The sequence below is a fragment of the Podarcis melisellensis genome (assembly GCF_964234715.1).
Source record: "Podarcis melisellensis genome assembly, chromosome: 5".
NCBI lineage: Eukaryota > Metazoa > Chordata > Lepidosauria > Squamata > Lacertidae > Podarcis > Podarcis melisellensis.
The window spans coordinates 18,492,109-18,514,260 of NC_138537.1; the positions used below are offsets into that span (position 1 = coordinate 18,492,109).

At 41.2% G+C, this 22,152-nt stretch overlaps 1 long non-coding RNA gene across 3 annotated transcripts; it reads right to left on the reverse strand.

Moving 5' to 3' along the window:
* Positions 1-2,888: 2,888 nt before the first annotated feature.
* On the reverse strand, positions 2,889-21,489 carry LOC309370048. 3 transcript variants are annotated; one of them, XR_014168387.1, is made up of 4 exons: positions 21,443-21,480; positions 21,270-21,348; positions 3,543-3,635; positions 2,889-2,969 (listed from the first exon to the last, which is right to left on the reverse strand). It is a non-coding gene; the product is annotated as an uncharacterized lncRNA (long non-coding RNA). The 3 variants fall into 3 exon arrangements; XR_014168388.1 differs by adding an exon at positions 20,802-20,846 and having other exon boundaries at positions 21,270-21,469; XR_014168389.1 differs by lacking the exons at positions 2,889-2,969; positions 3,543-3,635 and adding an exon at positions 20,684-20,846 and having other exon boundaries at positions 21,443-21,489.
* Positions 21,490-22,152: the final 663 nt, after the last annotated feature.

The following is a 22,152-nucleotide window of genomic DNA, read 5'->3' on the forward strand; positions in this document are numbered from 1 at the left end:
ATGTTAAAAAAATTGGGATTTTTTGATATGCAGTTCTAGAAATTAGAGGTCGGATCCAATGGTGGTTTTGCATTCATGGAAATTCTTCCACTGGCGTAAGAAGAAGCACCCCCATTTTCACCAATCTCCCCTCTATGCTCTATTCCAGAGTATTCCAGAGACTCTTCCAACTTCAAGAGAAGTGGGTGGCATGGTTCTGTATTGCAGAGGAGAGATCAACATAAATCAGGTGCCTTCTCTTGGGGAAGTGGAAGTACTTCTGTTAGCTCAAGTCAGCACTGAATATAATCAGGAGTAGCCGATGTGGTGTCCTTCAGACTTTGTTGGACTCCAATTCACATCATTTCTCACCACTGCCCATGCTGACTGTTGTAATCCTGTCCCAAGTCCCATTGCCGAGCAACAGAGTGCAGAGTTGGGTGGAATGTGAAGCCAAACAGACAAGAATCTCTGAGAAATGCTTGCCACAAAGCTGAATCCACATGCAAGGTCCAGTCCATTCTGAACAAACAGCAATCCACATAGTCAGACAATCCAGGACTCACAGAATCTAAGTGGTTAGAAAACCAAGGGTCCAGACGGAGATCAGGAAGCCGCAAGGGAGAATCGGGAACCACAGGATTGTTTCCAGCATCTGACTGCTGCCAAAAGCCCAATTTAAGATGGCTGAAGCCAGATGGTTCTCATTGGTGCTTTCGCCTCCTGTCCTTGAAGGCTGACCAGCTGCAGGTGGAGTCACTTTGCCTTCTCTCCCTTCAGGCTGCTGTTCAGCAGAGGAAGCAGACTCCTGGCCCAGGACACTGGCTGGTGCTGATGGGAGTAGTAGTCCAACAACATTTGGAGTGTGTGTGTGTGTTATATGATTTAGAAATCACTGGCTGTCTGTGGTGGATCACTGATAGATCACTGGCTCCCTCCAAAGAAGGTCAACAACTTTGGTCCCTAAGAAAGCTCAACATCTTTGCCCTGCACCACCAAAATGGGGGTAGATCACTGCCAGTTTTTAACTCTGTGAGTAGACTCTTGGGAGTTGGCGACCCCTGATCTAAACCACTGTCTCAAAGCAATTTGCACATAAGATGATGTAAGCAATATTATTGTTGTTGTTGTTACCCTGACCACAAATACAACAAATACATTTAAAATGAGACTAGGCTTCCTAGAAAAAAAAAGTGTCTTCAATCATTTCTGGAAAGTGCTGGTAGGGGGCACCTGTTGTATCTCAATAGGAAAGCTGTTCCACAGAAAAAGGGCAGCCACACTGAAAGCTCTGCTCTGGGTTACTACAGCTTCTTAGATCTTTGGAACTTGCAGGAGAAACTCTGTAGGCTGCAGTGATCTACTAGGTGTAGGACAGGAAAGTAGGATTTCAGAAGGAGAGGTCAAAATTAGAAACAGAATTGTTAGAACCCAATACAAAAAAATTGTCAAAAATGTATAACTTGCTGTTGAAATGGAATACACAGGATGAAACGGTGAAATCAGCTATGATTAAATGGGCACAAGATATCGGTCATGACATTATGTTTGCTGACTGGGAACAGTTATGGACCACTGGTGTTAAATTCACGGCATGTAATGCCTTAAAAGAAAACATAATGAAAATGATCTATAGGTGGTACATGACCCCAGTCAAGCTTGCAAAAATTTATCATTTGCCCAATAATAAATGCTGGAAATGTAATGAGACTGAAGGTACCTTTTATCATCTTTGGTGGACCTGCCCGAAGATTAAAGCCTATTGGGAAATGATCTATAATGAAATTAAGAAGGTCCTTAAGTGGACCTTTCCTAAGAAACCTGAGGCTTTTCTCCTGGGCATGGTCGGCCAATTGGTGCCAAAGAAGGATAGGACCTTTTTTATGTACGCCACCACAGCAGCAAGAATTCTTCTGGCAAAGTATTGGAAGATGCAAGAATTACCTACTCTGGAAGAATGGCAGACAAAGGTGATGGACTTTATGGGACTGGCAGAGATGACTGGCAGAATCCGCGACCAGGGGAAAGAGACAGTGGAAGAGGATTGGAAGAAATTTAAAATATATCTTAAAAATTGTTGTAAAATTGAGGAATGTTAAGATGTCAAGGGGTAAGAAGCAGAGAATTACAGCTGTAACTAACAAATTTAAGGAAACTCAATGAAAGGGAACTAATAGACAAATTGACTAAAGAATTGTAAAATAAGGATGCAGCGAAAGGGAGGTATGGGGAAGTCGGAGGAAAGAAGGTACATGAAAATAGGATTATGAAATTATACATGTTTAAATGTTTTGTATGTTTTTGTCTTGTGTTTTGTTTCTTTTTTATTATGTGTTTGAAAAATGAATAAAAATTAATTTTTTAAAAAAGTGATCTACTAGGTGTATAAGGTATAAGTAACCTAGTCCCAAGATGTATATGGACATATATTTGTACTCCTGATGTATATGGACATATCTTTGTACTCCTTGATCTTGGCCTGGTAGTAAATTAGCAGCCAGTGAAAATCCTGCAAGTAGGGTGTTATATGCTGGCAGTAGTTTGCCCCTACATGCAACCTAGCCATCGTATCTAGTTCTATCTAAATACACACATGCACACTGTAATATGTTTATAGTATAAAGTTTCAAAATAGAGTTTGACTTACACCACCCTTTTTGCCAGTGTAAAATGTAGGTGTCTCCTCCATTCAAAATACTGAATTATTCAAAATACTCTTGCAGACTTACCCCACTTTAGAAAGGATTATGTTCCTGTAAATTTCATTCACTTTGGCCTCAAAGGGAAATCATAGCAATTTTCAGGTTCTCCATTATAGTGAATGGGAACTGACTGAAGCAGAATGTGCAAATAGTTTACCAGCAGTTGTGTTTTGTTGTTTTGTTTTAATACACTAGGTGAGCTTTGGGGTCCATGCACTCTTGTAATAAATGGTCCATGTTCAGCCTGAAGGCATATACATTTATGAGCTCTTAGGTGACTTGCAACGCCTGGAAAGTAATGGGGTTTTCATGCATGGGAAAGCAAAAATTCATCAGAATATACATAATAGTAAGTTGAATGCCTTGAGTTCCTTTGTACTATTGGCAATCATAAGCCTGATGGTTACTTTATAATGTCTGCTTTCTTACAAAACCAGTAAATGTAGGTGAAATATCGGAGCGTCTTAATCAAAATCTAATAGGGAAAAAGAAAGAAGAGACCTGATCCTTATGCATTACTTGGCTTGGTACAATATCAATATTGATACAAATCGATCCGAGTTATTCTAAGCTTACATACTAATTTTGTAAAATGAATGTGCAGCAATTATTTATTCATTATAATGGAATGCCCCGGTATGGGGGGGGGGGATCTGTAGACGCTTCCTATAGAAGAGTAAATTACTTTCTTGGAACCACTACAAAGATCTGAATTAATTGCCACTGAGATGCACATTAGTGGATTAACATGAACTTTTCATTCCACCTTCTGAGTTAATTGACTTTCAAACTCAAGCAATGACCTTATTTTAATGAGCATGTTAGAAGCCTGTAAACTGTTAAAATGCAAGACATACTTACATAACTTTCGATTTTAGGATAGTGCTTAGATCAGTAGTGTTCAACAAGAAATCACTTGTAAGGGTTGCATTTCCTTGGGAATTCATGCTTTATCTGAAAATGGGAAGGGTTACATTAAAAAGGGACATTCATCCCAATAGGACTGGCATGAGGGAATAGCCCAAGTAGGCAAAATAGCCTGATTCTATCATTCTAAAATAGGTGGAGGGGCCTGAGAGTTTTTGGGTTTTTTTTACATAGAGCCCACACCCCCATTATGGCCTTCTTTCAAAATCAGACGGGAGGCAAGCGTGTTCATCTGAACATTGTTGCAGTCTTGTGGAAATCTTGTGTGATTAGGGTTCAATTTGATTGACTTAATCAACTCTCTAGGGGATCCTTTGCCTGAAAATTTCATCTGCTTCTGCCAAAAGGGAGGAGAAACCCTACAGTTATTTTTAGATTCCCTTTAAGAAAGTGTGCAGACTTTCATGTTATACAGTGTCTCAGAAACCCAAATCCCAGAAGCAGAGAGAGAATTGAGCGACTCAAAAACAGTTGTGTGTGTGTGTGTGTGGTTTTTTTTTTTGGGGGGGAGACCACAGATACAAGGCAAATAGTGACATTCTGCAGGCATACTTCAATGATGGTCTTCCTTTTGGACCTGCAACTTAATCCCCTTGGTGGGGGCAACATATTCTTTTTTTAAAAAACCCAGTGTGAATCGAATTTGTAAAATTCTTATGCTCTTCAGTGTTTCATAATCCTTCTAGAGCACCCAAACCAAGTGGTGGTTTTCTTTATTTCTTCCTTTTAAAAAAGAATTCTTTGGTAAGCTTCATATGCAATAAATATATTATTTATTAGCCTCTTGTTTGGGCATTTGGCCTAGCAGCAGTATTTGCACTAATTAGATCATCTACCCAGCCAGTGGTCAAAAATATCATAATGTTCCTGAAGCACAGAACAATAAGGAGACAACGTGCTATGTTTTCATAGCATAATATAACCTAAGCCAGGACTGGGTTTTTGATGTTTCCTAATCAAACTTAATTCAAAAAAGAAACTTGGGGAAATTGTGGACTACAGCTGAGACAGACTACAAAGAAGAACCAGTCACTATATAGCTAACTGAAGCACAGATCAAATTTTAATGCATCTTTCACCCCTAAATGTCATTCCCTAATTGACACTATTGGAAAGGTGCTGTTTTCCTTATCAGGTTCTTTCTCAAATGCTTTCAAATGCTAACCACTTGGTGCTTGATAAGCTATCAAACAAGTCTACTTCCCAGACAGATTAAAAGGCAAGACAAGAGCAGCTGGCAGATCAATTTTGTTACAGCACAGTGCAGAGAAGCTTGTGACAGTTCAACACTTTTCTTTTTTGGTCTTAGTTTCAAGATCATAATAATATCCATTTGGCATTGGCATGGATATTATGGGGAAGGTGACAATACTCAGTCTCCAGGAATATTTTCAGCAGTGTAAAAGCAACTTTCTTCTTCTTCTTCATTTGCAAGTTCTTTAAAAGTGTTCGCTTATTCATTTGCATTGCTTTCTTTGGCTTTCTTTCTGAAATTTGCCCTTCAGTGAATCTGATTAGCTGAACATTACTATGGAGCTAGTATCTGTATGACTTCCCTGAAAAGTTTTGCTCTCAGTCTGTATTGACTTGATTTTGCTCTGGCAGAGAGCTGGGGGTACAAAGAGAGTTGCTGTGCAGCCATGAAATGTTGTTGTTTAGTCGTGTCCGATTCTTCGTGACCCCATGGACCAGAGCAGGCCAGGCACTCCTGTCTTCCACTGCCTCCCGCAGTTTGGTCAGACTCATGCTGGTAGCTTTGAGAACACTGTCCAACCACCTCGTCCTCTGTCATCCCCTTCTCCTTGTGCCCTCAATCTTTCCCAACATCTGGGTCTTTTCCAGGGAGTCTTCTCTTCTCATGAGGTGGCCAAAGTATTGGAGCCTCAGCTTCACGATCTGTCCTTCCAGTGAGCACTCAGGGCTAATTTCCTTCAGAATGGAAAGGTTTGATCTTCTTGCAGTCCATGGGGCTCTCAAGAGTCTCCTCCAGCACCATAATTCAAAAGCATCAATTCTTCGGCGATCGGCCTTCTTTATGGTCCAGCTCTCACTTCCATACATCACTACTTGGAAAACCATGGCTTTAACTATGCAGACCTTTGTTGGCAAGGTGATGTCTCTGCTTTTTAAGATGCTGTCTAGGTTTCCCATTGCCTTTATCCCAAGGAGCAGGTGTCTTTTAATTTTGTGACTGCTGTCACCATCTGCAGTGATCATGGAGCCCAAGAAAGTGAAATCTCTCACTGCCTCCATTTCTTCCCCTTCTATTTGCCAGGAGTTGATGGGCCCAGTGGCCATGATCTTCGTTTTTTGTTTTTTTATGTTGAGCTTCAGACCATGGAATAAACCACCATAAACCCTGCGTGCCATTGTAATTGATTGCTTTGGTCATTTCTACACCAGGTAAAGAAATTTCTCCCCACCTGTTCCATTTTCCCCCCCGATCATAGGTGGCAACCCTACTGTAGACCCAACAACCAGAAATAACTCTTTAAAACGGACAGCAACACTATTTTACAGAACTGTTCTACACACCACAACAGGGGTGAGGGAGCTGGCAGGGAAACAACTGGAAGGGCCAGGTCATTCTGAAATTTCAAAAAATGCTCAGGAAAAACCCAAACTTCTCCTATGAAGTCTCTAAAAAGATTCAGAAAGAAGAAGTTGTTTGCAATCAACTTGTGAAGAGTTAGCCCAGTTCTTCTAGTCTTTTGTCTCATATTGGTTACAGAACATTTATATCATGCTAATCCAATAACAACTAAGGAGACATTGCAATAAAATCCAATTTAGCCCTGCCCATTGTTGTCAGCCAATTCAGAATGTGTAAACTGTAAATCTGCATGGACTGATGATGCTCATTAATTAAACTGCTTGTAACTGGAACCACAATTTAACAAAATGAGAAGCAGTCATAATGGTAGACCCTCCAAGTGTCCCTATTTTCCAGCGACCTCCCTGATTTAGAGAAGCTGTCTCGGTTTCTGATTTGATCCTGGACTGTCCCACTTTTCCTTAGGATGTCCCTATTTTCACTTGATAAATGTTGGACAGTATGGAGTTATCTGACCCCTGAGCTGTCTGAAGACAATCCTGTATAGGGAAGTGTGTTTTTTTAATGTTTTATTATGTTTTAATATATGTTGGTAGCTGCACAAAGTGACTGGCTGGGGCAACCCAGTAAGATGTGTGGGGTATAAATAGTAAAGTTATCATTATGGAATGGGACGTCCATATTTTCATTGGAAACATGTTGGAGGGTATGTAATGGAGTGTCATTTTGAGAACTTTTCTGGCAGAAAAAGAGCAGTGAAATGACCAAGTTAATACAATAGTTTTCAAAGAGATGTGGCAACCAGCAGGCAGAATAATAGGTCCTTAAGCAAGCGTTCAGAGTAGTAAGGAGAACTGCAGTAGCTCTGGGTGTTTCTTAAGGGTCTATTTAGAAGGAAATGACAAAGGCTCCATCAGTACCTGGTGAGACCGGCCCTTTAAATGGGGGAAGCACACATTTAACCAATCAAAAATAAAGAAAGCGTGCAGTTAGCCCATAATCTTTTATTGTGATGCTAGAGGGTAATTTTCACATTTGGTACGCCCTCTCAGATTGCCCAGCATGTTATCCAGGATCTTTTGGGTAGCATGTTCCTGACTACTTTCAGTACTATTATTATATGCTGATTTGTCACAATGAGCAAAGCAGCTTAAAACAAACATATACTTACTATTAAATAAAAAGAAAAAAATTCAAAACAAATAGGACAAAGGCAACAATGAATAAATTCAGTATTGCAAAGAAACAATCTAAAACATAATACATAAGTGTGGAGCACAATGGAAGTTAACATACAATGAATAAATACAGTTCAAAGGGGTGGAGTCTTCTCATCAGGCGAGATTGTTCACGGCAGGCTATGGATGGGCAATTCTGTCATATTTTCCCATTTTAACTTTAGTTCTCTACAGTTCCACAGCATTTTGCATTTTTTTGAAAATCCTTATGAAAATTCACCAACATTTTAGGGCTAATTTATCCTAAATATACATGTTAGCATTCATTTTTGCCCAATATACACAATGCATTTCTATATAATCTTTTCACTAGCATGCATTTTATACAAAATTTGCCCTAGCTGAAGTATTTGTTGTACACATTTCTTGGTTGGAGAACCAAATTACAGAATTCAGAAATGTGGGCTTCATAGGGTGCAAATTTCAGCAAAATTTTCACCCTCATCCCCTTACCAAAGTTCTGCGCACATAAATTCTGGATGCCACCCAATCTGTGGATTTTGTTAATTCCATTCAACTGTAATATGCAGATAGGTTGTAACTCCTGAATGAAGGGCAAGTATTGTGAACTAGCAACTCAGTTTATTTTGCAACTTGTAATATGGTGTACTGCTTTTCACTGTAAGTTATCTGGTTCTACTTTTATTTCATTTTCCTCCCTGTTGATCAGTAAATTTTCCATCCAGCCTCAGAAGATGGAAATAGAACTTCTAATATCTTTCTTTATTTCCATGTATTGAACAGTGAAGCAGAATTGTGCTGGAGTATTCAGTTTTAAGCCCATGGCACTTCCCTTTTCTTGTTTAAAAGGAAATCAATACAGCGCAGCTTTGTGCTAAGAGCTTCCCCTTTAGCAGAGGTATGTGTGCATATATATATATAATATTTGACTGATTATACTTTACATTTTTAGGCTGCTCCTGGGGGAGGGGAGAAACTCCTTTAGTGGTTTTAATTATCATTTTTTTGTGTGTGGAAAAAATATTAACCTTGGGAATTTCCTTCATAGATTATATAACTTTTGGCTAACTTAGTTTTACTGTTGTATGATAACTGAATGATCTAGCTAAATCAAGGAAATTGATTTATCTCCACCATATTCTCCCATCCCTACACCAACTAAAAAACAGCAGTACCTCATATTTCACGGAAATCAATAGCCTGGTGTGTTTTTTTAAATACTGGTTCCCACAATTGCCATGTAATTTATTCTGAAGTAGGATGGTGTTCCTTACCAGCACACATAGACTCAAAACTTTTCCATACAAGTGTCATAGAATCATAGACTCATGGAAGGGACCCTGATGATAATCAAGTCCAACCCCCAACAATGCAAGAATCTCAACTGAAGCATTAATGGTAGATGGCCATCCAACCTCTGCTTAAAAACCTCCAGTAAAGGAAACAGCTAGGTTGCCTGCAGCTTGCAAAGCCATGTGAAGAGCAATACAGTGGTACCTCAGGTTACAGATGCTTCAGGTTGCAGATGCTTCAGGTAACAGACTCTGCTAACCCAGAAATAGTACCTCAGGTTAAGAACTTTGCTTCAGGATGAGAACAGAAATTGCATGGCGGCGGTGTGGCAGCAGTGGGAGGCCCCGTTAGCTAAAGTGGTACCTCAGGTTAAGAACAGTTTCAGTTTAGGAACGGACCTCCAGAATGAATTAAGTTCTTAACCCGAGGTACCACTGTAAAGCAAAGCACAATAAAACAAGTTATGCCTGTATATTTCAAAATGAATTTGTAGGTGGCTACTTTGTGCTCACGGCTGCATTTGAAATAATCACAGGACCCTCTTTGCGCACTTATGAAGGTGGCCTGAGGTGTATTGCTCTCCAATGGCATTGCTGTCTTCTATTAATTTGTGGTTTGGAGTGGGGATAAAGTTCCCCCTCTTCTGGCCACAGGAGTGGAGCTGCTTGGTCTGGAGCTGGAGGTGAGTTCCCCCTCCCTGCCCTTTAAATCAGGTGGGGAGTGGGGCTGGCTTAACAGACTATAGTAAAAAACAACAACAACAAACTTTAGAGTTGTGTTGTTGCTTTTTAATGCATGCTTTATTGTGATATTAGCTTTCTTGTGGTGGTCTGGAACTGAACCCGCAATATCTCCAAGGTACGCCTGTAGTGGTTAGAGAGTCCCAGGTTGAAATCTCCACTGCCATGAAGCTGACTAGGCCGTGGGCCAATCATTACCTCTCAGCCTTGCCAACTTACAGGGTTCTTACGAAATAACATTGGAGAAAAGAGGGCAAAGTCATAAATACTTAATCCTTAATAATCCTTAAATTGTTTCTTGAACCATATTGGCAGTCTTCTTATGACACTGTAGTTTGGGAATTACTAGCATAAACAATAGCAGATCTGTTGTGCTGGATGTTTGGAGGTTCCCAACCCATAATGTCTAGGGTGGAATGCCCTTCAGATTCATTCTTCTTGTTGAAACCAGTGCTCTCAGTAGGAATTGACCTGATAAATATTTCCAAACAAAACTCTAGAGCATGGGTAGGCAAACTAAGGGCCGCGGGCCAGATCAGGCCCAATTGCCTTCTGGATCCGACCCATGGACGGTCTGGGAACCACCACGTGGATCGCTGGTGCACTTGTTATTTCCCTCTCCCTCCTTACACAGTGCCACCGCCGCAGCCTCCTCCGTCTCTCTTCCTGGCTTCTCCCTGCCCTGCCTAGAGGAGGAAGGGGGCTGGGCTTTGTTAGTGCCAGCAGCAGCACTTGAGTGGCCGCCATTTAAAGCAGCCCTCTCTGGAGCCCTTTTGCACACCGCACACCGTCCCTCCATCGCCACCGCCAGCCCCTGAGCAGCCACCAGTGCTCTTGCATCATTTCCCCTCCCGCTTCAAAATATAGTCCGGCCCCCCACAAGGTCTGAGGGACAGTGGACCAGCCCCCTGCTGAAAAAGTTTGCTGACTCCTGCTCTACAGTGAGCGTGCTTCCAATCTGCTGCTATTTCCAGGTGAAGTTAAATCACACACCACCAAATTCAGGTTGTACAACTAAGACTGATAGAACACTCTTGCACAACAAACCTGCTTTCCCCCAAAGAACATGCTTTCTGTGATCTAGAAAGTGTTGGGAAAATGCACTGGAAAATGCACTTTGAAGTGTGAAATAACAATTGTTTGCTGTAACATTCTATAATCTCCCCACAAACAATTCAGAATGAATGTTCAATAAATAACCAAAGTGGTTTCTGCAAAGGAATCAAGCTGAATGCTGAATAAGCAGGTTTTCTGTAAGCAACTTGCATAAGTGTTCAGCTTTGTAGTTTCTGATCACTACCATTGTATCCTTTACCAGTTGCTGTTGCTGTTCTTCAAGCCAATGCTTTTTTTTTAAAAAAAAAAGTATTATCAAATGATCTTATTGCTGGAATAATCCCACGAACAATCTCAACCAATCAGATATCTTGAAGTGAACAGGATAATGTCATTTTGCTACACTGCCAATCAAATTTGGTCATATGTCAATGGAACTGAGAGCCAATGAATCCAATTCATAGTGAGGACAATGCCTCCTGAATACGCATCCCCCCCAATTCCTTTTTGGCAATGCCAAAGTTTTGGACTTTTGGCCCATATCTAACAAAGTTCTCAGATAGTCAGTAGCTGTGTGGCTGAAATACAAAGGATTTCTCAATTTGTGTGAACATATAGTATTATCTCTCTATAGCCACAGCAAGTACTGCAACTCTCCAACAGTTTGACATAGCGTGTTCTCCTTCATGGAGAGCACGTGTTGCAGTGGAGGCCGCCAGGACACTCCAAAGTTGGGGGCGGGCTAACTGATCGTTGGCCACTGATGCGATTGGGGCTTCCCTTGTTTTTGGGAAGAAATTAATGTTGCCATTTATTGATTGAGAGCCAGAAATGCTAAAACTCCTTGCACGAGGCTAGGGCTTCCTCTTTTCGCCCATGCAGCGGATTGCCCGTCCCTCCCTTCCTAGAATAGGGTTGTTCGCTTTGACCTTGCTATGCCTGTCATGGGGTCGTCTGCTTTGGAGCGGGGGCCTGGTAGGAATTTTGTCCATCTGGCTGATTGGCTGGGGCCATTTGGTTTTTGCCTACTGCGTAGCAAATCGTCACAACTTGTACGGTTGCGGTTAGGCATTGGTTTATGGTTTGGTTGGTTGAGGGGCATGGATTGGCTGTGCCTGCCCCTCTAATGCTGCTGCTGCAAGGGATTCCGTTAAAGGAATCGGGGGCTAACTATTGCTTGTCCACTCTGTCAAGGGGGCTCGGGCCATAGCAATGAGCTCCTGGTTGCATTTGGGGTGAGGGCAGGTTCCCTGCTCCGCGTAACCCCCAAGTGTATTCCCCCATTCTGACTTTCGCATCGTGCGGAATGTCAGTCTGTCCCCCATGGTGGGGGCAGATAGTCGCAACCAATGCCCAAGCAACCACTCACAAATTTGTATTTTAATAAAGTTGTGGCCAAAATTATGCCAAAAACCTTAAACAAAAATTCTTTGTGATGTGTGAGTTATTGGGGTGGACCTGGGGACCTCGACACGCAACAGCCCTGAAGGCGCACTCTTCCACAGATGAATGCCAACAACAAAATCTCAGGATAACTTATATGAGGCAATAACCCTAGCAGATTGAATGTATGACTGAGACTACTCAGACACATGTCCCCCTGAGTTCAATTAGAATTTATCCCAAACAGACACAATTACTAGAGAATGAGTCCTACTGAACTCAGAGTTACTTTTGCATAAATGTGCTAAAAAAATCCAACACCAGTCTCACAAAGCCGTCTTTTCTTGAAGATTGCTGGAAGCCATCTTCAGAAAGACTTGTGCCTATGGGTTCATTCATAAATCCTAAAGTTTGTTAGCAAAAGTTAACTTTGGTCATTTCTCTTATTTGAAACCCTACAATAATAACATCACCCACTAGATTCCCTTGACTTCTGTGCTCTCTCACACATTCAAAAATAGCACACAAACTCCATTTTATTTTCTAATAGAATTGAAGTCCTTGCAGTTTCTAGAATTGGTTCTTGCAGATAGCTATGCATCATTTCAGCAATTAATTGCTTATTAAATTCTTGCTTGGGAGTGGGATGCGAGGATAGTATGTGGCAGACCCAAGAAGTCTGACATTTGTGTTATTAATGGACTGCATATTGCTCAAGAGTGGAGAGCAGTGATTTTGAACTGGAATCACATTTGCTAATTCAGGCATGTCCTGAAATGAGGTAAGAGACCAATCTTAAAGCACAGCTTTCGGACAGATTTTTTGCAATTAGGACAGGACACAGATATCTTTTAGGAAGCTGCCATCATCTAAAATTGTTGCAGTTCACCTTCACATAAACTATCTGGGGAATTTCAGTGGAATCAATAAATTCCTTTATTTGTCCCACAGCCAAAGTGAAGACTCAACAAGAGTTGGGTGGAGATTATATGAAGGCAGCCCTGTTTAGGGAAGCTTTTAATATTTAATAGATTATTGTATTTTAATATTCTGTTGGAAGCTGCCCAGAGTGGCTGGGGAAACCCAGCCAGCTGGGTGGGGTATAAATAATAAATTATTATTATATTATCTTTATAAAACATGCCAATTAGATAAAACAAGTATGGGCAGGTGTAACCTGCACAGGCAATGAGGAATTATCTCCTGACAGCAGAAAAAGGCAAAACCAAGCCCAGATCAGATTCTATCACCCAAGCTGCCATGATGGGAGGCAAAATTTTGGAAATAATTAATAATAATGATAATAATAATGATAATAATAATAATAATAATAATAATAATAATAATAATAATAATAATAATAATTTATACCCCGACCTCCCCAGCCAAGACCGGGCTCAGCAGCTGACAACGAATAATAAAAACATGTTGATTAAAATACAATTTAAAAAACAAGATTAAAATACAGCATTATAACATTAAGCTGCAGCCGCTTCACAGGAGGAGAAAGGAAAAAGAAAGAGTGGGAGGGCATCAAACTGATTCTAAGCCAAAGGCCAGATGGAACAACTCTGTCTTACAGGCCCTGCGGAAAGAAATCAGATCCCGCAGGGCCCTGGTCTCATGAGACAGAGCGTTCCACCAGGCCAGTGTTGAAAAGGCCCTGGCTCTGGTTGAGGCTAATCTAACTTCCTTAGGGCCCGGGACCTCTAGGGTGTTGCTATTTATGGACCTTAAGGTACTCCGTGGGGCATACCGGGAGAGGCGGTCCCGTAGGTAAGAGGGTACTAGGCTGTGAAGGGCTTTAAAGGTCAAAACCAGCACCTTAAATCTGACCCTGTACTCCACCGGGAGCCAGTGCAGCTGGAAAAGCACTGGGTGAATATGCTCCCATGGCAGAGACCCCGTGAGGAGCCTCGCTGCAGCATTCTGCACCCACTGGAGTTTCTGGGACAGCTTCAAGGGCAGCCCCACAAAGAGCGAATTACAGTAGTCAAGCCTGGTGGTGACTGTCGCATGGATCACTGTGGCCAGGCCAGGGCAGGAAAGGTTGTGCTTGACATGACCAGTGCCAGCCACCCCCATGCTTCACCATTCAGCAGGTGACACCAGTTAGGCTATAAGACCACCACAGCAAGTAGCTCCTGAAGTTAGATGACACTAGGAAGTGGCTCTCCACCCAAACACGCCTTCGTGTGCCTACCAATGCTCAATTCAGCTTTCTTGCCTACCCTGAATGCCAATAAAATTAAACAGCCAAATCAAAACCCTCTATATGGCAAGTAGGGGGGTGGGGATCCTTGCCGGATCTCCCAGCCAACCCCCACCCTCTTTTTATGCATTGCTGTGACAGCGACCTTGGTATGGACATATGTCGGCCGCAATATTGATGGGGCTGGGTAACAATGTAACTGATATAACATCTATGGCAGCGTTCGAATGACCCTTGTGTAAAATAAATATTAAGAAATAAGGAAAAATGGTACGACATGTTGTAAGAATGCATTGGAAAATATATTAAGAGGAAGGTAATAATTATAAGTACATTCAAAATTACAAACGTTAATTACATTGGGAAATGATGGGAAGTCTATTTTATTTTATTTTATTTACTTTATCTTAGTTTAGTTAGAAAATATGTGGAAAGAGTAATTTAATATTTAACGGTAAATTTATGTAAGGTTATTTTTTTCTTTGTATGTGTGGATTTAAGATACTTTATGATATCTATGAACTTCAATGAAGGATTTTTTTTTTAAAAAAAGAATACATTAAAAAAAAAGATGGGGCTGTGTAGGAATTTTTCCACTTAACAAATTGGCACCAGCCATTTGGTTTTTGTCTACCTTGTAGCAATCGCCACAACTTTGTAATGTTAGGCATTGGGTAAGCCTTTGTTTATGGGAGGGCAGATTTTAGCCTCCACCTGCTCCTCCTCAATAAGGGTATCCTGTTAAAGGAATCCAGGGCTGTGGATTGATGTCCGTAGCTTGGGTGTGGGCTAGGGCCATGCCATAACTCCATAGGGAACCCTGGGGTGCCCCGATTTGGCGTATGTCATAGGGTTCCCCCTACTGCTGGTTTACCCTTAGTGAGACTCCCTGCAGATGGGCAGGAGTTGGGATATAGTCTGGTTTCACCCAATGCCTAAACCAGTGGTGTCCCAACTTTTTTCAAAGGGGGCCAGATTTGATGAAGTGAAGGACCGTGAGGGCTGACCAAAGGGCCGACCAAAGTTGTTGGGCTGTTGGGGTTTGTTTTTTTTTAGGATTTTTCCCTAGGAAATAAACTGCCACAGGGGCCGGATTAAACCAACCGGCAGGCCGGATTAGGCTCCCAAAATGGACTTTGGACATGCCTGGCCTAAGCCAAACCATTCACATCTCTACCCAATAAAGTTGTGGCCTATTTTATCCCATTAGCCTAAAATTTTTGTATCCGTGTGTTTATTATATAACGGAACTGTGGGGCCTGGGGCCTTGGCATGCAATCAAATTAAGAATAGTGTAAAGTAGGAAGAAAGGTGCACTAAAGATCTATTGAGGTGCACCCAAAATTCAAGTGCCAAGCATACTGCTGTAAGAGTTTGAGAAGGGATGTTGCAAAAAACCCAAGAAGGGTAGAAGCTTGGGTGGGGCCACCTTATATAGCTGTTTTGTGATAGTCACTAGACTATCACAAAATAATAGAATGAAAGTAACACCAAGTAACATCAGTAGAAGACAATTTTGACCCAAATAAATTGTAACATAAGCAAACATAAAATGGTATATTTCCATGGCAGATCACAGTATGCCACTTTAAAAAGGAATATTCTTCCTCTTTCAACACATGTTAAAACAATATTTTCTAATAAAATGAAGTAGGGTGAACTAAGATTAATTTATGCAGAACAGAATAAAATAATGTAAAAAAACAAAATGAATAAAAGCATAAAACAAATGCAAATATTTTTGACATAAATCACAAGATCTAAGATAAAGATACAAAAAACAACAACACAGCATATAAACTGCAGACTCATTTTCAGTCCTCTCCCTAAAATCCATACCAGATATTGCTCTCTTGATGCATTTATAAAGGAAAATATATAATAGTGTGTACAAGATCTTCATCCTGGTTTGAAGCACAAGGACAGGCACATTCAGAGTCTGGCATATTTCTGAACCTTCCTACTAAAATAACTGAAGGAATCAGATTCAACTAGGCTTCGGTAAAGGCCATCCTATCTCTCAGCTCCCACAAATCCTTAAAATAACAAAGTAGTATAAAATGAATGCGAGAGAAAGTCTTATATAATGGTGCTATTTTGGAAACTGATACAGTTGCTCTGTCCATGTAAAAAAGGATGAGAGTTCCATCAGCTCCAACTAGTATGGCTAGAATGGCAAAGGATGATGGGAGTTGTAGTCTGACAGTATCCAAAGGGCTGCAAGTTCACCATCCTTTTTGCTTGGCTTTGTTACAGGGGTGCAGACAAAGCTAGTGATATCAATCAGATGTTAGAGTACGGTATGCGGATCCCTGTGCCAACAAAATTATAGTGTAACGTGGCTTCTGTGCCTCATGCTTGGAACATAAATATGCAATCATTTGTAAATCCCCACACATAGGAATAAAGGTGAATCAGACAATTGGCCAATCTAGCTCAGGTTGTCCAGGGTTCCATGGTCTTCCAACCCTACCTGTAGACAACGGGGATTAATCTGGGACCTTCTGCATGCACATGTGCTCTACCCCTGAGATATGATCCTTTTCCCCAAAGCCATTCCCCTCACAAATTATTTCTGCATGAATTCTCAAAGTGCGTGCAACAGTGCAAGTGGAAGAAGTCTCCCTCGGGAGGTTGTGGATTCTCCTTCCTTGGAGGGTTTTTAAAGTGGAGGCTGGTTGGTGTGGTGATCACACAGGGCCCCCGGACGTTTGACGGTCTATTGATCCCTGTGCAACCACTGTGATTGCTTTCCCGCTGCCACCAACCCAACTGTTTCTCTCAGGTGCACACAGAGTCCAGACAGTTGTTAACATTAAATCAAATAAGCAAGTTTCTTTTATAAGCCATAACAAGTTTATAGTTTCAGATAATTTTTCTTGTCAGTTTCTTAATCTTAGTTTCTATACCGGCCTATACCTTTCCGAATAACTGCTAACTGATTATCCCAACTGTCTATCTGACTCCTTGTCAGCATCAAGGACTCACAGCTTAGAGTTGTGAGCACCGGATTCACTTCCACAAGAAGACAGTCATCGCACAGCAGAGTACAGCAGAGTCTAGCAGAGTATATAAATGACTTGGAGAGCAGCTCTGTAGAATATCTTCTTTATTCTATCTACAACTACTATACAACTATATACAGAGCTTAATGGGTTCTCTAAGCATAAAGAATGCTACACTACACTGAGTGTCTGCAGCTACTCTTAGCAGCAACCTTATCTCTACACACAATCTGTAACACTCAGTCTCTCTCTCTCCGACACACTGACTGACTGACTCTTTGCTGGAGTAGAATAAGTAGAGAGCAGAACACTGCTCCTCCTCTCTGGAGAGTCAGCAGAGATCATCAGGAGATTCTTGGATATGGGAGGGGTGAAATCTCCTCACTCCTCCTATCAGTTTCTCTCACTCTCTCACATCAAAACTCAACCAACCCACAGACTTATCCTCCCTCTTCCTTCTCCAACTCCCAACTGACCTCCAAACAACTCCAACTCTAACTATAACTCTTCCCCTTGGGTTCCCACTGGCCAATCACTTCACATCCATTTAACCCTTTCCTTATGACCCACCTAGGAGGGCAAACGCCACAGCTGGCCATCTGTCATGGATGCATTAGCTGATATTTCTGCATTGCAGGGGGTTGGACTCTATGAAAGTTCTAGTCTGTACAGTATATGCACAACCAGAATACTTAGGCCATATTCAACTAAATCATTGCAGTAGTGGAAGCCAACACCATGATTCCTGCTAGTGCAACAGGATTCACCCCCTCTTCTCCCATTGTGTGCTTCCTGCACCATCCCCAATGTGCTCTGGGAGGTCATGAGAACCGCCAGTTGTGGGGAAAGAAAAATGAATCTTTCCATCAGGCAAGCAGAAATGCTTTCACCGATGGAACGATCTCCAAAGCACTACATTGGATAAAACCTAGTAATATTTCCTGCTCTCCCCCCCTTCAATAATATTTATTAGTTTTCCATTTCAAGACAAAGAACATCAACATTTCTTATCCTCCTCTCTCGAGTCCGCTCCTTCCTCCCTTCCGCCTAGATAGCTTTCTAATTACATTTCCTATCTTCTTCGCATTTCTATTTTCTCTTATTTACTTTATCTTACTTAAATCCACATACTATGCAATTGTAAATAAGTTACAAATTCTATTTGCAAAAACTTTTAAATCAATCCTGTTAGCGTTGCCAGATTTTTAGAATGATCTTTTAAATATATTATAAATTTACTCCAGTCTCTTTCAAACAGTTGGTCTCGCTGGTCTCGGATCTTCCTGGACAATCTTGCCAGTTCTGCATATTCCATCATCTTACTCTGCCATTCACTTAATGTTGGTGTTTCTTGTTGCTTCCATTTCTGGGCTAAGAGTATTCTTGCTGCCGTTGTGATGTAAAGGAATAAATTGTCGTCCTTTTGGGGGATTTCATCCCCAATAATACCTAATAAGAAGGCCTCTGATTTTTTCAGAAATGTATTTTTAAGCATTTTTTTTAGTTCATTGTATATCATGTCCCAATAAGCTTTAACTTTGGTGCAAGTCCACCACATATGGTAGAAAAACTCCTCATGTTCCTTACATTTCCAACATAGTCTGTCACTTGTCCTGTACATTTTGGCCAGATTAGATGGTGTCAAATACCATCTATACATCATTTTCATTATATTTGTAATATTTCCTGCTCATTTTGCAAAGCTTCTATTGAAAAGTGTACATTTAACTCGGGCTATATTTTCGTCCAAAAAGTTTCACTTGACAGAATTTATTTCATTTATTGATACCATGACAATCGTCTACCAGATGTCGGAAAGACTCAAAGATCTTCAGCTGATGAGATAAATCAGTAACTAGACTATACATCAGCAATACAGCTTTTCATTAATGTGTCTCGAACCTTCATTAATCTGTTTCAAGTCTATTTTTCTTTGGAATAGATCACTACTATCACATAGCACTCTGAATTAGGATGGAGCGAAAAAGTTAGGGATGGAGGACAACCAATTATATCATCTAATCTCTTTCCTACAGTTCATTTTTTTTCCCTATTTGTTGCCCAATCTTTGTTCAAAGTAAATATACACTATTGGCTGCCCCTCTGTCTGTGATGATACAACATTAAATGACTCAGTTCTGCATCTCTTAACTATAGGTTAATATACCAGTAAATTTATTTTTTAAAAAAATTGGCAGGGTTTTCATTTGCCTGGCTAGAAAGAAGTTGTTGAAGATTCTTTCTTGATCTGCCATAACTCTGTTATTTATTTATTTTAGGGGGGGATGCGGGTGGCACTGTGGTCTGAACCACTGAGCCACTTGGGCTTTGCTGATCAGAAAGTCGGCTGTTTGAATCCCCATGACAGAATGAGCTCCTGTTGCTCCGTCCCAGCTTCTGCCAACCTAGCAGTTCAAAAGCATGCCAGTGCAAGTAGATAAATACTGTAGGTACCACTGCAGCGGAAGGGTAAACGTCGTTTCTGTGCGCTCTGGCTTCTGTCACAGTGTTCCACTGTGCCGGAAGTGATTTTGTCCTGCTGGTCACATGACCTGGAAAGCTGTCTGTGCACAAATGCTGGCTCCCTCAGCATGAAAAGTGAGATGAGCGCCGCAACCCCATGGTCACCTTTGACTGGACTTCACTGTCCAGGGGCCCTTTAACTTTTTTACCTTACCTAATGTTTTTAGATGTTTTATTTTATTGTTGTGATTTCAATTATTAAGCACCTTGAGAAATATATGTGCATAGAAAGCTGGGGTAATGTATGTGTGTGTGATATACATACATATATGACTCACCCTATGCCATAGTTGTCAATGTTTCCCCTTTTTAAAGGGAAATTCCCTTATTCCGAATAGGATTCCTCGCAAGAAAAGGGGAAAGTTGACAACTATGCCCTATGCCTGTTACCGTAAAGGTAAAGGGACCCCTGACCATTAGGTCCAGTCGCGGACAACTCTGGGGTTGCGGCGCTCATCTCGCTTTACTGCCGAGGGAGCTGGCGTACAGCTTCTGGGTCATGTGGCCAGCATGACTAAGCCACTTCTGGCGAACCAGAGCAGCGCACAGAAACACTGTTTACCTTCCCGCCGGAGTAGTACCCATTTATCTACTTGCACTTTGACGTGCTTTCAAACTGCTAGGTTGACAGGAGCAGGGACCGAGCAGCAGGAGCTCACCCCGTCGCAGGGATTTGAACCGCCGACCTTCCGATCGGCAAGCCCTAGGCTCTGTGGTTTGTTTTTAATTCTTAATTTTGAATTGTAGCATTCTGTTAGGTGGCCTAATAAAGGCCTAGCAGTGGTGCAGGTTGTGTCCCAAGACTGCAATGCTCCGCTGTGCCCTCCTGTTACTGCTATATGTCCCTGACTTCAGTGAAGCTTATTTCTGAATAAATAGGTTTGCATAGGTACCAAACCTCTTTTTGGATCATTTCCTTTGTCAGCTGAGACTGGGGATAGCGCCAACTCTGAATTTCACTTTATGGTCAACGTAAGATGTCATTTCTGATTTCCCCGAATTCAGGCAATGTTACCCAACTGAGATGCCATCAAATCCTAATTAACTTCAGCATGACGGCATTAAATTAGCAAACTCTGGCAAGCTTGAAAGACAGGAGTGAGGTGATAATACATGGCTCAAATCAAAGGTGGTGCCAATTAAAGAATGCAGGCTCTGGAAGACATGGCCTTGCTTGGCAGCCAGTCCACTCATTCTCTGGGTTTTCTATTAATTGAGAGATCCTTACTGTAACCTCTCTTCAGCAATAATTAGGGAGGAGACTGTTAGAACGCTGTGGAGAGGAGAGAAAGTAGAACTAGGAATACAGTGGCATCATTTCCAGGCATACTTTTTGAATATATAATTTGCTCATTTTCACTGGAACTCTTCAATTCTTCTTTATGGAAATAGGTTTCAGGAAATTCAATTATGAAATGCTACACCATTCCCAAGGTCAATATTATTATTATTATTATTATTATTATTATTATTATTATTATTATCTACCTATCTAACTGGGTTGACCCAGCTACTCTGGGTGGTTTCCGTTATATATAAAAACATAATAAAAAAAGCCTCTGCCATTCATTTCTACATATTATTTTTTTAAAAACCAAACAAACAAACCAAACAACAATGCAAGAACTTACAAATTCATATTAAAATGTGCATTAAAATATGTATTATAATGTGCACGTTCTACATGCATTTTTACCTTCAAATGAATTTTAAATGCATTTCCAAAAGCTTTTTCGGATGGGAAGTGGATTACAAAATTCAGAGGCATGTGAAACCTGAAGAATAATCACACGACAATCTGTGTATTAATTTGGGAGGTGCACATTAGGTCAGTTTCCTTTTAAAAATCTGAAATGAAATGAAATTCACCTCCATCCCTAGGATAATCCTATGCGTACTGATAGGTGCAATCAGTCTAATCCCATGTGCAATTGATAGACTAGATTGGAAGCCCCACCTGTGTGACACATTTCAAGCACTATGAGGCAAAAGTTATGGCTTCTGCCACAGAATGCTGGAAAGTGCATTGAGGTAAGGGTGCTGAGAATTGTTAGGAGACCCCTTCAATTCCCCCCACCATACACCTACAATTCCCAGAGTTCCCAGGAAACCACTCTTGAAAATTCAGCTCTGTGAGGAGAGTAGAGGTCTTTTATCAACTCTCAACACCCTTAACAGTTCTCAAGAATTGGGGAGGGAGCTATGGCAGTTTAATGTGGCAATAGTGATTACATGAGATTACATAAGTACATGTAAAGTACATGCAAAGTACAGATAAGCAACTAATGGAACCCAAAAAATTCCAGGAAATTACTAGAAAATTACTGCCCTGGCCCCATTTTCACAGAAGAAGATTTTCACCCATGAAACTGGGTTGGGAGATTTTAGCCCAGCTTTAACATTTGAAGCCAGCTTCCCTAGCTGCAGGTGCATAACTGACTGTCTCAAGGTTCATAGATTTTTGTCTTTAGCATTCTGTTTACAATGGAATAAATTTTCCCCCCAAACCATGTATGCATTCCTGGAGTTGTATCAGAACTGACATGCTTTTTGAGCAGCCGGCAAATCTGAAAGCACAG